Below are 14,941 nucleotides of genomic sequence, written 5' to 3'. Positions count from 1 at the left end.
AACAATAACCATGCCAAATTAATTGATAAATTATGCATTTTATATTGCTCCAGCAACCGGTCCCGCAGGGGCCTGTTTGGTTGGAGACCTGGAGGACTTGGCTGGCAAAAAGTGTTGTCTGAGAGTTGCCTGAAAAGTTGATGATTTTTGTCTGGCCTGGCAAGTCTGAAGAAGGTCTGTTTGGTTGGAAGCCTGTGCCTAGAAAGGCTAATAAAAGATACGGTACATATTTAAAAGCTAATAAAAAGGTATAATACCATATTTAAACTTACACGGTTATGGTTATAAATAATAATAAATAAATAAAAGCATCCATATTTTCTCAATTAATAACATATTTGAAATTACAATTACAAATAAAGTTAATAGATTTCCTAGCTATTTAAAAAATGTCATAAGGAAAGAACGTATGAGGAAGAAATATAATTATAATTATACTGCACACATTATGCTAATTTTAACGTGAACATGATCAACCGAGGGGAGAAAGACTAGAAAATATAAAATATACAAAAAGTTTTTACACATGGCTGTGAAAAAAGAAATAGAATATGCCTGAGAAGTTTAATAAAAAAGAAAATATATTTTCTGCTATATAAAACTTTAGCATCATTCGAGTAATATATATTATTATAATACAAAAATAATATAAATAATACCTTTAATAAAGTAATATAAAATATAAATACTTTTAATATTTTATTTTCCTAATAATTCATTCATATGATTAAGGAATAAACAGAATAAAATGTACTAAATGTATCTCGGTTGCACCTATCACAAATGAACAATAGAAAATAGAAATATAAATAATATAGCGTACAACAAAGTAATAATATAAATAAAGGAAAAAAAAGGCACCGACAAGACAGCACTACAGTAGCCCACCCAGACAACATCGGCGCTGCACCGAGGCCCTCGTTTTCGGTCGCCTGGCTGAGGCAGCCCCTGCCGGCCCAGTCAGCTATCCAGGGTCCAACCAAATGGAGCACAGCAGCACCCGGGTACCTCTTCACCTAGGCAAATTTGGTCCAGGCTTTGAACCAAACAAGCCCAGAGGCAGGAAAGTGACCCGGCTCGGTGCCTGACTGCCTGCCGCCGCGACCGCCGCATCGAGATGGCGTCTTCCATCTCGCCGCCGGCCGCCAGGTTCCGACAGCTACTGACACTGTTCCTTTCCGCCTAGAGATTCCTAGTTCTTGCGTTCCTTATAGAAAGCTACTAGTATTTGCTGCGTCTCCTAGATCCGGTCTCCAGCACTGCAAGAGATTGCCCTGATTGAGGGGCTTAGGGTTCATGCTTAAATTCGAGTGATTCATCAGCTTTTACTTAATTGTTTCTCGAATCAGTCTGGACTACGAGAAGTTCGGAGGCACCAACCTCTTGATTGGTTAGGTTTTTTCTCACGAATTCCTAATTCGTGTGGTCTCCTGCCCTATTCAATTTCTGTCATAATGTGTGTTAGGGACTTTAGGGTGAGCATATGTATATATCCGTGCGCGTAAAAATCGTTAATTTCTGGCAAATATAAAAACCAAGAACCGGATGTAACAAAATCGCAGAGACCATCCAATTTAGGTTCCACCAGCAGTCATTCATCTGAACGAAAGTTGCATTTAAACGTAACCCTCTTGATAGTTTCTGTACAAGCTTTTGTTCATGCTATTGTACTTACGAATTACTCCCTTCATTCCAAATTATAAATCATTCTAAGAATCTTGGAGAGTCAAAACATCTCAAGTTTGACCAAAATTATAGAGAGAATTATAAAGATTTGTGACATCAAATAGATATACTATGATAATATAATTAATGAAGAATCTAATGATACATAGTTAGCATCATAAATGTTATTATCTTAGATTTAGTCAAACTTGAGATTCTTTGACTCTCCAAGATTTTTGGAATGACTTATAATTTGAGACGGAGGGAGTAATATATATCCAATCCCTCTTGGTTGCTTCGTCCATTGACCCTGACTTGTTACTTCTTCTCACAGGCCATCAGAGAACACAGGAGAGGCTGATTGGTTCATTGCGACTCGTGCTACCAACCACATGACAGGAAACCAGAGTCTCATCTCCAACCTGGTGGTACCTGTAAACAACCAAGTCGTCGAAGCAGGGGAAGGCGAGGGGATGCAGGTGTGTGGCAGAGGGTATGTGAACACAGAGACAGTGGTCCTCCCTGACGTGTGGTATGTACCAGGGCTCACAATGAACCAAGTATCTGTGGGGCAGCTAACCCAAGATCCTGATCTAATTGTTGAGATTGGTGGTGGTGCTTGTCGCATCAGCAAGAAGAGTGATGGGTCTGTCCTCGGTGGGGCACGTTTGAGGTCTGATCATAAGTATGTGGTAGACTTCCTGAAAATCGAGCTGAATTAGGTGTTTTGGTGTCTTGTTTTGGAGCATTGTGGTGGTGGGTGTCTTCAAATGCAAAGAGGGGTGATTGTGATATGGCTACTGCTTTGCTTTCGATGGTAGTGCTGAATGGAAGATGGAGAAAGGTTCTAGAGTTTTTTTTTTCGCGTTGCATTCAGATTAGCAGCTCCTTATTCTCTTTTAGGTCGTATGTTAGCTGTCAGATTTGTACTATATGAGAAGTACTGAGTAGTGCAGCTCTTATTTACTTTGTGCAACTTGTTCTGGTTTGCTACCGAAGGAATGCTTTTTTCTTAAGTAGTGGTTAATAATATAAGTCAATGAAATCTGGTTTAAGCTATATGCTCTGCTACTGAATTTGTGTCTGACATGTGACTGTCTATCTGCTATCTGTGTGTCCGACAGTTGTTGAACCTGTGGTATATATATGTTTTGGATTGGATGCACCCTGGGCACACGATAAACTATGTTTGATAAATTTTACTGCTGGCAACTGGCATATATTGTATATGCTTGTATTCCTGATTCCGGATGTGTTATTTCTTTTTGGTGGGTAGGGTGGGGCTTATAAGTTATAACTGCATGTTTTTGCATTCTGCTTGTCACTGTCAGTAGTAACACTGGCAGTGACCTGGCCTTTTTTTTTTCGTGCCGTTGCAGCATAGATCTGCTGGTTGGTACCATCCATCTTTGCACTGGCAATTACTTATTAGTTTGAGTCTAGTTTTTCTATAAAATTACTCGAACTTTTTGCAAGTTGTTAAGCCTGAACTTTCTATGCAGTTATCTTCAAGCAAGAAGGCATACAGATTTGAGGGGTTTGCTTCCAACTATGTTATGCAACCATAGATAACAGAAAAAAGACGCAGAACTATGGTTGTGCCACAGATTCACCATACAGATTTGAGCGGCTGAAAAACACTGTTTTGACTTATTTGTGTGAGAGAAAAATACTATTACATGACTGAAAATTAGGGCTGATTCTGGCTGATAAGCTCGAGCGAACAGGCTGCAGGTTGCCCTGGCACCTTGTGAATGGCAGATTTCTGCTATAAAGGCATTAGGAGCTTGTTTAGTTCCTCCTAAACTCCCAACTTTGGCACTATGCAAAAAGAAGATTCTCCGTCACATCAAACTTGCGGTACATGCATGGAATACTAAAAGTAGACGAAATTAAAAACTAATTGCACAGTTTGGTTGTACTTTGCGAGACGAACATTTTGAGCCTAATTAGTCAACGGTTGGACAATTATTACCAAATAAAAACGAAATGCTACAGTGTCACTACAGTACATTTTGTCAAGTTTGCACAACCAAAATTTGGCAACTAAACAAGACCCAGGTGTATTTTAGACATTGTATTAGAATTAACGAAGGTCAAGACCTCTATAAATACCCACTGACACGTACTGTTTCTGGACATAAATGAATACTCAATTGACTTCACTTTATCTCTCGATGCTTGTGTGATTCTTTCACCCAACAGTGATTTATTAGGGCCTTGTTTAGATCATCTCCAAATTCCAAGTTTTTTCACTCTCTCTCCATCACATCAATTTTTAGCTGCTTGCATGGAGTATTAAATGTAGGTAAAAAAAATAACTAATTGCACAGTTTAGTTCGAAATCACGAGATGAATCTTTTGAGCTTAGTTGGTCCACGATTGGACAATATTTACCAAATAAGACGAAAGTGCTACTATTCATCGGGTTGAAATTTTTTTGCAATCTAAACATGGCCTAGGAATTGTTCGAGTTGGTCTAACTTTAAAACCAAGAATCTTTGACCATTGGGTTATTAATGCCAGACAAATTTGACAATCTATCTAGTTTTAGGGTTACTTTGTATTTTCTGAAAATAACTTTAAATGAGTTTATTTTCTAAATCACAACTAATTTATTAAAATAAAAAATATACTAAGAAACGTATTTAATTCTCTCTCACAAAAAGTAGTACTACTGCATAGATGCATATGTGTGTAGAGGAGAGAGCACACCTTAGTATATTACATGACTTAGAATAAAAAGTTGTTATGTCATATATTAGGGCCAAGGGAGTAAGATTCAACTAACTCCAAATCTAGCACTACAAATAAACATATTATATTTTGGAAAAAAAATCATTATAGATTTCACACTTTCTTATTTAAAATGAATTAGTTATAAGCTTTTATATAGAAGAAAATAAACCAACCACATATAAAAACGCCTACAGGGTCAATGGTTCCTAGTTTTAGATTGCAAATGGCCAAAACACCAAACTCAGGTTGGCAAAAAAAAAAAAAATCTCTTTTGTTTTTGCCCCAGCAGCCAGCAACTCGGCTGGGGGCTTTTACATTTTTACCATTACAAAGATTGACACTTATCCGAATATCACTCTTAGGATGACACTTACAACTTCATCAGATGAGAGAAGTTTTAGTTTTAGATTTACCACTTTTGCATATGTGGCATGCCACGCCAGCTCGACACGATGACGCCTAGTCAGCATGGGCACGTGAAATGTCCTTCCTACCCCTGCCTTGCTCCTCTCTCTCCATCTCCGACAGCTGGGTCCCGCAGCACTTGTCACTGCCAGGTGGGCTCCACTAGTCAGCTTCGTCTTCCAGCTCCCGCACCTGGATGGGAGACAGCCAGACAGGCCACGCTCCTCCGTCCGCGCGCAGGAGCACCACCGGGCGCCGCTCGCCATGGCCAGAGCTCCATCGCCCAGCGCCTGGATGTGGCACGCACCATAGGCTCGGCACGGCCTTCACGTCTAGCTCGTCGGAGCAGCTGCTCCCCATGCGAGCTCCCCAGCGGGTGAGCCACCACCTCGGCCTCCCTCTCCGCACGCTCGCGAAGCCACGGCGGAGTTGCTCGCATGCGTGCCCGCGAGGCCGCGGCGGAGCTACTGCTCGCACATGCGCCGACGAGGCCGCGGGGGAGCTGCACGCGCCCGCGCCGGCGAGGCCGCGGCGGAGCTCCTCGTGCCGCGCGGGCGAGGCAGTGGTAGAGCTGCTGCTCGCGCGCCTCCTCCTCGGCTTCCTCACAACGTGCTGCTCCGAGCTCCGTCCGACCGTCCCCCACGCGGCCACGGCTCCTCCTCCGCTAACTGCTGCGTGCTGCTCCATCCTCCGTCCTCTTGTCCACAGGATCGAAGAGTAGCAACCGTGGGGAACCAACCACGAGCTAGAAGACGAAGCTGACTAGTGGAGCCCACCTGACAGTGACAGGTGCTGCGGGACCCGGCTGTCGGAGATGGAGAGAGAGAGAGAGGAGAAGGCAGGGGTAGCAAGGACATTTCACGTGCCCATGCTGACTAGGCGTGAGCGTGTCGAGCTAGCGTAGCATGCCATGTGCGCAAAAGTAGTAAATATAAAACTAAAACTTCTCTCATCTGGTAAAGTTGTAAGTGTCGTCCTATGAGTGATATTCGGATGGGTGTCATTTTTTTAATGGTAAAAATGTAAAAACCTCACTCGGTCGGTTGGGGTTCCGCACCAGAAAGCAGAGATAGGGTCGCTGTGCGCCCCCGCCGCCCCCGCCGCCGCTTTACCAAGATGGCGTCTTCCACCTCTCTGGCGGCCGTCAGGTACTTCTCCTTTTAGCCTTACTTCTCGCGTTCCCTGGAGAATACAAGTTGTTGTTGATGCGTTGTCAGGACCCGACCTTTATCTGTCGAAATTGAAGATGGATTGGTTCATTTAGTTGAGCTGGCGACGAGATAACTGAAGAATACCAATCCATCTTTGACTTAGATCATTTTTTTTTCAAATCAATCTCTAGTGCGAGATTGTGGGAGAGGCACCATCCTCTTGTTTGGTTAGGTTTTCCCACGAATTGCTAGTTCGTGTGGTTTCTTGTCCTGTTCATTTGTTTCTTTCTGGGGGGAGGCCAAGGTGAGGCAAAGCGCCACCTGAAAACTGCCCTGTTCAATTTCTATCCTAATGTTTGTTAGGGCGAGTATCTCTAGATCTGGACACTAAAAATGGATAATTTCAGGCAAGCTGTAAAACAACTGGTTATCTTCAATTAACCAAAAATGTGAATGTAGCCCTCTTGATAGCTTCAGAACCTCAGTCCAATGTAATTTACTATTGCTTCTTGCTATTATACTCTTGATGAATTAATTTTAGTATGTAACCCTGTTGATAGCTTCAGTGCATTACCCCCGCCCCCCCTGACTTGCTATTGCTTCTTGTTGTTGTCCCCACTCCCCAGTGGGTCCAATCCTTGCGCTACCTCCAAGGCCACTGGCAGCAATAGCTCAAGGACATGAGAAACATGTTTGTTTGGCATCTCGCTCTAGTGTTCTGCCAACCACTTGGCAGGCTACCGGACTCTCATCTCCAACCTGGTACCTGTCAGCAACAAGGTTGTCCAAGCGGGGAACAGCGAGGAGATGCAAGGCATGTGACACTGAGTCTGTGAACACAGGCAGTGGTGCTACCTGATGTCTGGTACGTGTAACTCCCTGGGCTCTCTATGAACCTTGTGTAGGTGGGGCAGCTCACTGAAGATCCTGTTCTGATCATTGAAATTGGTGGTTGTGCATGTCGCATCAACAAGATCAGTGATGGGTCTGTCATCGGTAAATCCCATTTGACATAAAAAAAAGTATGAGGTGTACTTTCTGAAAATTCAGCTGAACTAGGTGCCTTGTTTCGCAGCATGTTTTAATATAGTGCCTTCAGATGCATAGAAAGGTGATAGTGATATCAGCTACTTCCTTCCTTCTAAATGGTAGTGCTGAATGGGGATGAGTAAGATTCAAGAGTTTTTCTATTGAATACGGATTAGCAACTTCTATGGGTTTAAGCATATTGTCTGCACAGCATCTATAATTTTTAGCTGTTCATGAGAAGTACTAGCTACTAGATGAGCTTATGATCTCTTAAACATTTACTCAATGCAAATTGTTCTAGTTTTGCTACTGAATGACAGTTTTCTGAGTACTAGTCATGTCTGTCCAGTTTCAGGCACCTGCCCTTCTACCATTTGTTTGTGATGTCTATCTACAGGCTTTTAGTCTGACTATGTTGAACAGATATTATTGTTTGAATGCACTCTTGAGGACAAGGGAAACCATGTTTGTTAAATGAATGTGACTGTATATACACTATTCATTTATAGTGGTATGTTTTTGGCGGGGTGGCCCTGTACTGCTTAACGTAGCATTTTGCTTCAACCTTTGCAATATAAATTTCAGTCTGCTTGCTTTTGATGCTTTAGCTGTGCCTTTTGAGTGTGGATCTGTTGGTCCGTACTCATGTCAGTTAATAAATTGAAGTGTTTAGCAACAACTTTAAGATACTGACAGACTCTCCATACAGAGTTTGAGAACCCAAGTGACATAATCTGAAGGAAGTAGCTTGTCTAGTGTGAATGAGACTAGTTATTCTGAAGCATTCCCCACACAGTGAATGATATTCTTGCAATTTTTCAAGTTTGAAGCTTTCAAATGCAGTTATTTCCAGGAAAGAAGGCAACACTGATTTGGAGACTGTTTTCAACTTCAATGATGCATTTTTTTTTTAAATTTTGAATGAACCGGCAGGACCTCTGCCTTTCAATTAAGAGAAAAAGAGAGTTTATGTACAAGATCGCAGCTTAACCGCTAACCACATGGATTTCCCCTCACAAATAACACTCCTGGGGAACACCCACAGATAGGACCCCCCCCTGGACAAGGCCAGTCTACCCCTGCAAATCAAGCTCCCCTGCATCTTCGGTGATGTTAAGATTGTCAATTCTCAGTAGTAACCCTTGTAGTTGTTAGTTTATCTGGTACCTTTTTCGTGTCAAGCTATTTCATGGCACAATGTCAACCCAGGTGAGATCTGAAGGAAGCAGCTTGTCTGAGACAATTGAAATGCAGAACTTGCGAAACATTACCACACAATGAAGCTTACTGCCAACTATTGTCAGTTCTTAGTAGTAACCCTTGTAGTTGTTAGTTTAGCTAGTACCTTTTGTGCGTCAAGCTATTTAATGGTATAATGTCAACTCAGGTGAGATATGAAGGAAGCAGCTTGTCTGCGACAATTAAAATGCAGAACTTGTGAAACATTACCACACTGAAGCTTACTGCCAACTCTAAGTTTTCAAGCCTGATGCTTTCAAATGCAGTATTCTATAAATTTGTTTTGTGCTCATAAATAAATGGGCTTAGGGCTAGGACAAATTGTTCATACTGAATGCTTATAGCTCCAAATGCACCAAAACATAAGTAATTATGTTTCCTTTATATACATATATTTTTAGGATTTTTTTTTGGTCAGGCAGGATACAGAACAGAAGTTTTTTTTTTTTTGAAACAATCAGAACAGAAGTATCTTTTAAGCTAATTACCAAAATATCCAGGGAAACAATTGTACAACTGTATTTCACTAGGTAAGAGGGGTTTTGCAAACATAGCCATGCTAAATTATCCGGTTCTTTTTTTCGAACTCAGAGTGCCATTTTAGAGGATTTACTGAAATTATTGCCCCAGCATCTGGTCCCACACAAGAGGTATGAACAAGTGAACTGGCTTGGTGCCTGCCACCACAGCTTCACCAAGATGGCATTTTCCTCCTCACCTCTGGCATCTAGGTGCTGCTCCTTCTCTAGTGATTACCTAGTTCTCACATGCCCTAGAGAAAACTACGAATTGTTGGTGCATTTCCTAGATGTAGTCTCCAGCATTGCAAGAGATTGCTCTGATTGGGGCATGGGATTTATGCTTAAATTCGAGCAAATTTACACCTTTTACTCGATTGTTTCTTGATTCAATCTGGTGTGTGAGATGTTCGAAGAGGCACCTCTTGATTGGTTTGGCTTTCTCATGAATTGCTAGTTTGTGTGGTTCCTTGCCCTGTTCAATTTCTATCATATGTGTGTTAGGGTGAGCTTCTGTATATCTGTATGTTAAACCCGTTAATTTCTGGCAAACATATAGAACACGAGCCAGTGTTCTTCAATCTGTGATGTAATGAGGTGTCAAAATTTTGGTTCCAACTCCACCATGCATTTGAAACAAAAGCAAGTTACGATATTATATGCAGAGTGTTCACGAAGATGGTTTACCTTGCAATTTATCCTAAGTTGCTTTTGTTTCTTGATATCTTGCTATTAATATACTCAATTGAATCTTGTATGTAACTCTCTTGATTGCTTCAGTTCATTGACCCCTGACTTTCTGTTACTTGCTGTCATAACCAGTGGGTCCATTCTTTGTGCCGCCTCCACGGGCACTGACAGCAACAGGTCCGAGAAAGCAGGAGAGGCTGCTTGGTTCATTGAACTCATGCTACCAACCACGTGAAGGGTCACAGGAGTCCAGAGTCTCATCTCCAACCTGGTACCTGTGAGCAACCAGTAGTCCAAGCAGGGTAAGGCGATAGTATGCAGGTGTTGGCCGAGGGTCTGTTCACATTGTTCCTCCCTGAGTCCCTGACACGTGGTACGTTTCGGGGCTCGCAGTGAACATGGTGTCGGCGGGGCAGCTTACCGAAGTTCATGGTCTGATTATTGAAATTTGTAGTGGTCTGTGTTGCGTCAGCAAGATCAGCGATGGCTCTAGTATGTGGTAGAGTTCACTGAATGTTCAACTGAACGAGGTGTTTAGGTGCCTTATTTTTCAGCATGATGGGTGTCTTCAGGTGCATAGAGGGTTCAACAGTGTTACCAGCTACTGTTTGCTTTAAATGGTAGCTAAATCGGAAATGGGTAAGGCTTTTCGCATGGAATTCTAACTAGCAAGTAGCAACCTTTGTAGGTTTTAGGATATTATATGCAGTGTGTTCCAGTTAGCATTTTTATGGGTTTCAGGATATTTTAGGCAAAGTACCTATATATGCTTTTAGCTCTTATGTTTCAGTTATGTGTTAAGTAGTACTGGATGAGCTTGTAATATCTGTGAAACTTGATTGTCTTGTCAACTTTTGGTAGTTCTGGTACTGAATGAAGGTTCTTTGAGCAGCTAGCATATATGTCTTAGCGCATCTGATTTCAGCTGTGTGCGACTACTACTGATTTTTTTTGTGATGCCCGTCTGCAATCAGGCGTTCCTGACTAAGCTCTACAAGTTTTGGTGCATCCTGTGCTCTGCACCTCATGTTGATGGTGGTGTTGATATCTTTGTTTCTTTTGTACCCTTTCAATGCCCCCTGTTGCTTTTAGGTGTGCCTTCTGAGCGTTGATCTGTTGGTTGTCAAGTTGTATTTGGACAATTAAACAAAATTCATCCTCTATGAGGTCAGGTGGGCAGGTGGCACCAATATGAAGGAGCTTGGCTTATGAGGATGAGACTAGTGTTTGTGAAACATTTTGACTCTGATGTGAATGTTGCTTATGTAACATTTTTAAGTTTGTTGAACCTGATGTTCGAAATGCAACAATCTGCAGGCAAGTAGGCAAGAGTAGTGAGAATGAGACTGACATCATTTTGCGGCATCCTTTTTTGTGTCAACATTGAACAGTAAGTAACTATTAGTTGTATGCATCCATTTTGTTGATCCCGTGAATGAATTGTTCGTGGTGATTTTGGACCTTCCTAAGAATATGTACATTTATTTGATGCCATCAAGCAGGGAGCTGAAAATATGTGTCCCCTACGATGAAAAAGAACGTCAAATATGAACGTCAAATAAGATAAACTCTTATTCCGATCTGGCAAAGCTATCATGTAGGTGTTACTTCAACCTCTTTTTGGACTTCTTCAAACACTTAGCTGAGGTCTCTTGATCCAAACGAACTTAAAAGCTTCTCTGGTAGCTCTACCAATATCTTGATGATCTTAGATAAACTTTCCTACCAAATCTCATTGAAAACTTTGAGTTTCTCTCACATCTTTGGGCCGTCCTTATTAGATTAACCGATTCTTTCAAATAAGAGCTAGAGAGCATAACTGAACTTCATATGGCACCTTAAGTATTCGGACCCTTCTTAAATTCACCACGCTTGTCAATAGGTGGCGCTTGATGTGGGTTGTTCAACACGCTTTGAGCAATAATCTGTAATAACTGAGTCTGCGTCATCAAAGCTTGCTCTATAGATGGGGGATTTGATGGCGGTGGATTAGAATTGGCAGGATTCCTACTAAGCAACAATTGACTAGTTGAATGCATATGTGGAGTTCATGTTTGAAGATCATAGAAGCCCAAATCATCTTTGAGAAAATCATAGTTTCATTCTGATGTGCAGTGTGATTAGCAGTCCCTAATGCGTGTATTCTTTACTTGAGCAGCGACCCACAAAAACGCCCTTCGTTCCTAGAGCTCCTGGACAGGCTTAGGGACCTGCAAAAGCAGTACAGCCTGCAGGCTCAGATGCAGCGTAACCTGTCTGCCGACGCTCTGCTGAAAGGCTCTGTGAAATGAGCACTGAGGAATGGTAGCTCTAAACCTAATGGAACATGGCACTGGACATTATGGGCGACCAGAGCGAACAAACAGGGTGGTTCATCGACGGCGTAGCGTGCTAATGATGAAGGCTGGCTCTACGTGCCATCTTCGCCCCCTTGGTAGAAGAGGAGCTGCGGTCAGAGTTGGAGGTTGTAGCATCAAAAGTGGTGCATGGCTTCCTGTATCTCAAGGCCTGAAGATTCAGAATACAGTAATCTTCGGCCAAGAAGGCCGGACACTTCTGAAAAGAGAATGGCCAAGAAGGCCGGACTACTTTTTTTGTATTAACGCCCCAATTTTTCAAGGGGAAAAATTGAATTGTTCATACATTGTATACTTAGTTTTGATAACGTTCTTGTGTGCACACATAGAACCTATAAATTATACATAATAATCATTAAAATAAGCAGAGGCTGACCTAAATCAATGAGGTTGTCCTGTAAAAATAAGTCCAAACAGCTAGAAAAATCTAACAAAGACATGTAAATGCTCTAATGTTTTTTCGGTTCTGAAACCGTAAATATAAGAGTTGGGTAAACTTGAGGTAATGCAAGTCCTGAAGTGTGATCATCATCATCGATTCATGGATGGTTGGATCCTTGACAATGTGACCCATTGGGACATACCATGGTGTTTGGTGAACCCATAATCAAATTCCAAATGGACGACTGTTATAGAGAGAGTTCCACCAAACATGGGAAGTGACATTAGTTCCACATTATACAGATGAGTAATGAGTTGTTACGAATCGAAAAATGTAGAAACAGGCCCAACTTAAGAGACAATAAAGTTTGAGCTAGAAAAGGCTTTATTTATATATTTTTTTAAAAAAATAGAAAAAGCTAGAGATCGGCATGATGACAGATTGGTACTACTAGTCTACTACTTATTTGAAACATAAATATATAAATAAAGCTTTAGGTGCCTTAGGTCTTTAGAAAATCATGAATTTTAAGGGAATTTGAGTTTCCAAAAGGAGCCTTAGGTGCCGCGCACCAGTGTTCGTTATATAGCCAGCTCAATCGTTGATACATGTCCTAGTAGAATCCAAGTCTATCTCTTTCGTTGACACAGATACGGGTGTTTCATATTTAAGGGCTAATTTGGAAGCTAGGAGAAGACACCCAGAGATAGAAAACTCTTCATAAATAACTAAATTGGTATTATCCCCATGGATTTCTCACCTTGAAAAATGTCATGGATTTTAAAGGGATTTGAGTTTCCAAAAGGGGCTAACCGACAAATACATGGATATTGGCCAGTGTAGTCTTAATGAGTCAAGTATAAGGTATCCGAAACGGCTTTCTATAGGATAGAAAATTTTCCAACTTGAGTTGTAAAATCTATCTATACCTACCTAATATTAGGATGCGTTTGGTTGCTTGATATCCAGTGTTTGGTTTGGTGGATCACTAAGATAAGGAAATCCCTGTATGGAGAATATACCACAAGATACTGGATTTTCTGGTTCGTAAAAATCTGACGGACCAGCTTATCCATGTCTTCTAATCTTTGTCATTAGTAAATAAATTAAGGATTATTAGTATGTTATATTATTACTTAGTAATTATGATGGTAGGATTAGTTTTGATAAGTGTTAATACGTTGATTAGTGCATATTTTCGTGTGCTAATTAGGTTATTATGGTGCTAATTAACATATTTATTTTAAATTAGTGATTATCATGACTAACATATATAGGATAGCTAGGAATCCTAATCCAAATAGACTTATTTTTGTTTGAAAATCGGCTTTTATATTTTTTCCAAACTGTTTTTGGATGAATCAGTTTTTTCCTGGCTTTCCCCGTGTACGTGATGGTTTCCGTTTATGTTTTGCAACTTTTTTTTGCAGTTGTTTTTGATTTAGAGAAAATAATAGTATCTATATCTATACATAATAATAAAGAGGTAAAATTTCAGCCCAGTTTTTTGGTCCATCTATTTTTTTGATCCGTCTCCCTGTAACTATCGGAGAATGGAGAGTTTCTTCCATCCGGACTTATATATATAACCCGTGCTCATACGAGTTAGAATAGCTTTTGTCCAGCGCGATATGGAGTCTGATTCCAAAAACATATTGGGTCTTGTACGTGACCTGGACTTATAAGCCGTGCTCACAGGACTACTTAAGGTAATCTGGATAGATAGGAATCCTAATCCAATTAGATATTTCCGCTCCCGAGTAATCTGAATTGGATTCCTAATCCAGATAAAAAAAAAAATAAGAATAGAAATCTCCCTACGCTCTTTTTCACGTTTGGGTCGACCACACCATATCCGTCCATGTCCTCTTAAATTTCCTGTTTTCTTTTCTTTTTCATGAGCCGTACGTCCACAACATGCATAAATATATATGAGGCCACAAGGTTTCGATTGCCTTGAGTAACAGTTCCTTTCTAATCCTATTGTAATACATATACCGTGAGGAGTTTCTTTATTTTATTCTTTTTCAGTTTTCTTTTTCTGTTTCTTTTTTGTCTGATCTGAACGGGGTTTAATATGGAGTCCAATTACAGCTCATTGAAGCTAACCCATAAAAAAAGGAGGGAAAGAAAAGAAAAGAAAGAAATCTGTCAAATAAAAGGAAACGTATGACAGCTTTATAAATCTTCGTCTCAATGGATGTCTCAAACAAAAAAACAGAAACAAGATTGAAGAATGGCAAGTTCTAGATGAAGTAGATGAACTAAGCCATGCGATCTTGCCATTGGCTTCTGCACAACGAGAACACCGGTCGATGTGCTGGATGAACAGGCACAATGGATGGTTGAAAATTTCAGCGCTCCGCCTACTATGGATTCACACGTCTTGGCCATGGATTTGCCGCTTGCGCTGTTCGAACGTACACACCTCCCCCACCGACCTCGTCCAGAGTCACGGTGGAACACCCCATGAAGAGAGATCAAAATCAACGAGTGGACGACGTTGGCATGGTGGAGACATGCTTGGCGGTGGAGCACGCTTGGAGGCTGCCTCTACCTTGACACGTTAGTAACTAAACTCTTATTAGTTTTAATAAGATGAATTATAAATTTTTTATGGGTCCTCAAAGTAAGTCACAAAACTCGGTATTTAACTATAACAGCATACGAATAGTATGGAAATTAACGTTAGCATATATTTACAAGTAAATATTTTTTGGGCTTAATAAGATGAACTACAAAATTTTATGGGTCCTCATAGTCAGT

The 14,941-nt window shown here is 40.9% G+C and overlaps 1 long non-coding RNA gene across 1 annotated transcript; it reads left to right on the top strand.

Moving 5' to 3' along the window:
* Positions 1-5,854: 5,854 nt before the first annotated feature.
* LOC136485857 (uncharacterized) lies at positions 5,855-10,287 on the top strand. The gene is made up of 3 exons (XR_010766588.1): positions 5,855-5,957; positions 6,587-6,825; positions 9,569-10,287. It is a non-coding gene; the product is annotated as an uncharacterized lncRNA (long non-coding RNA).
* Positions 10,288-14,941: the final 4,654 nt, after the last annotated feature.

Source organism: Miscanthus floridulus, chromosome 10, assembly GCF_019320115.1.
Source record: "Miscanthus floridulus cultivar M001 chromosome 10, ASM1932011v1, whole genome shotgun sequence".
In the NCBI taxonomy this organism is placed as follows: Eukaryota; Viridiplantae; Streptophyta; class Magnoliopsida; order Poales; family Poaceae; genus Miscanthus; species Miscanthus floridulus.
Note: the sequence above shows the minus strand (reverse complement) of the source record. Positions and strands in the feature narration are given on the sequence as shown.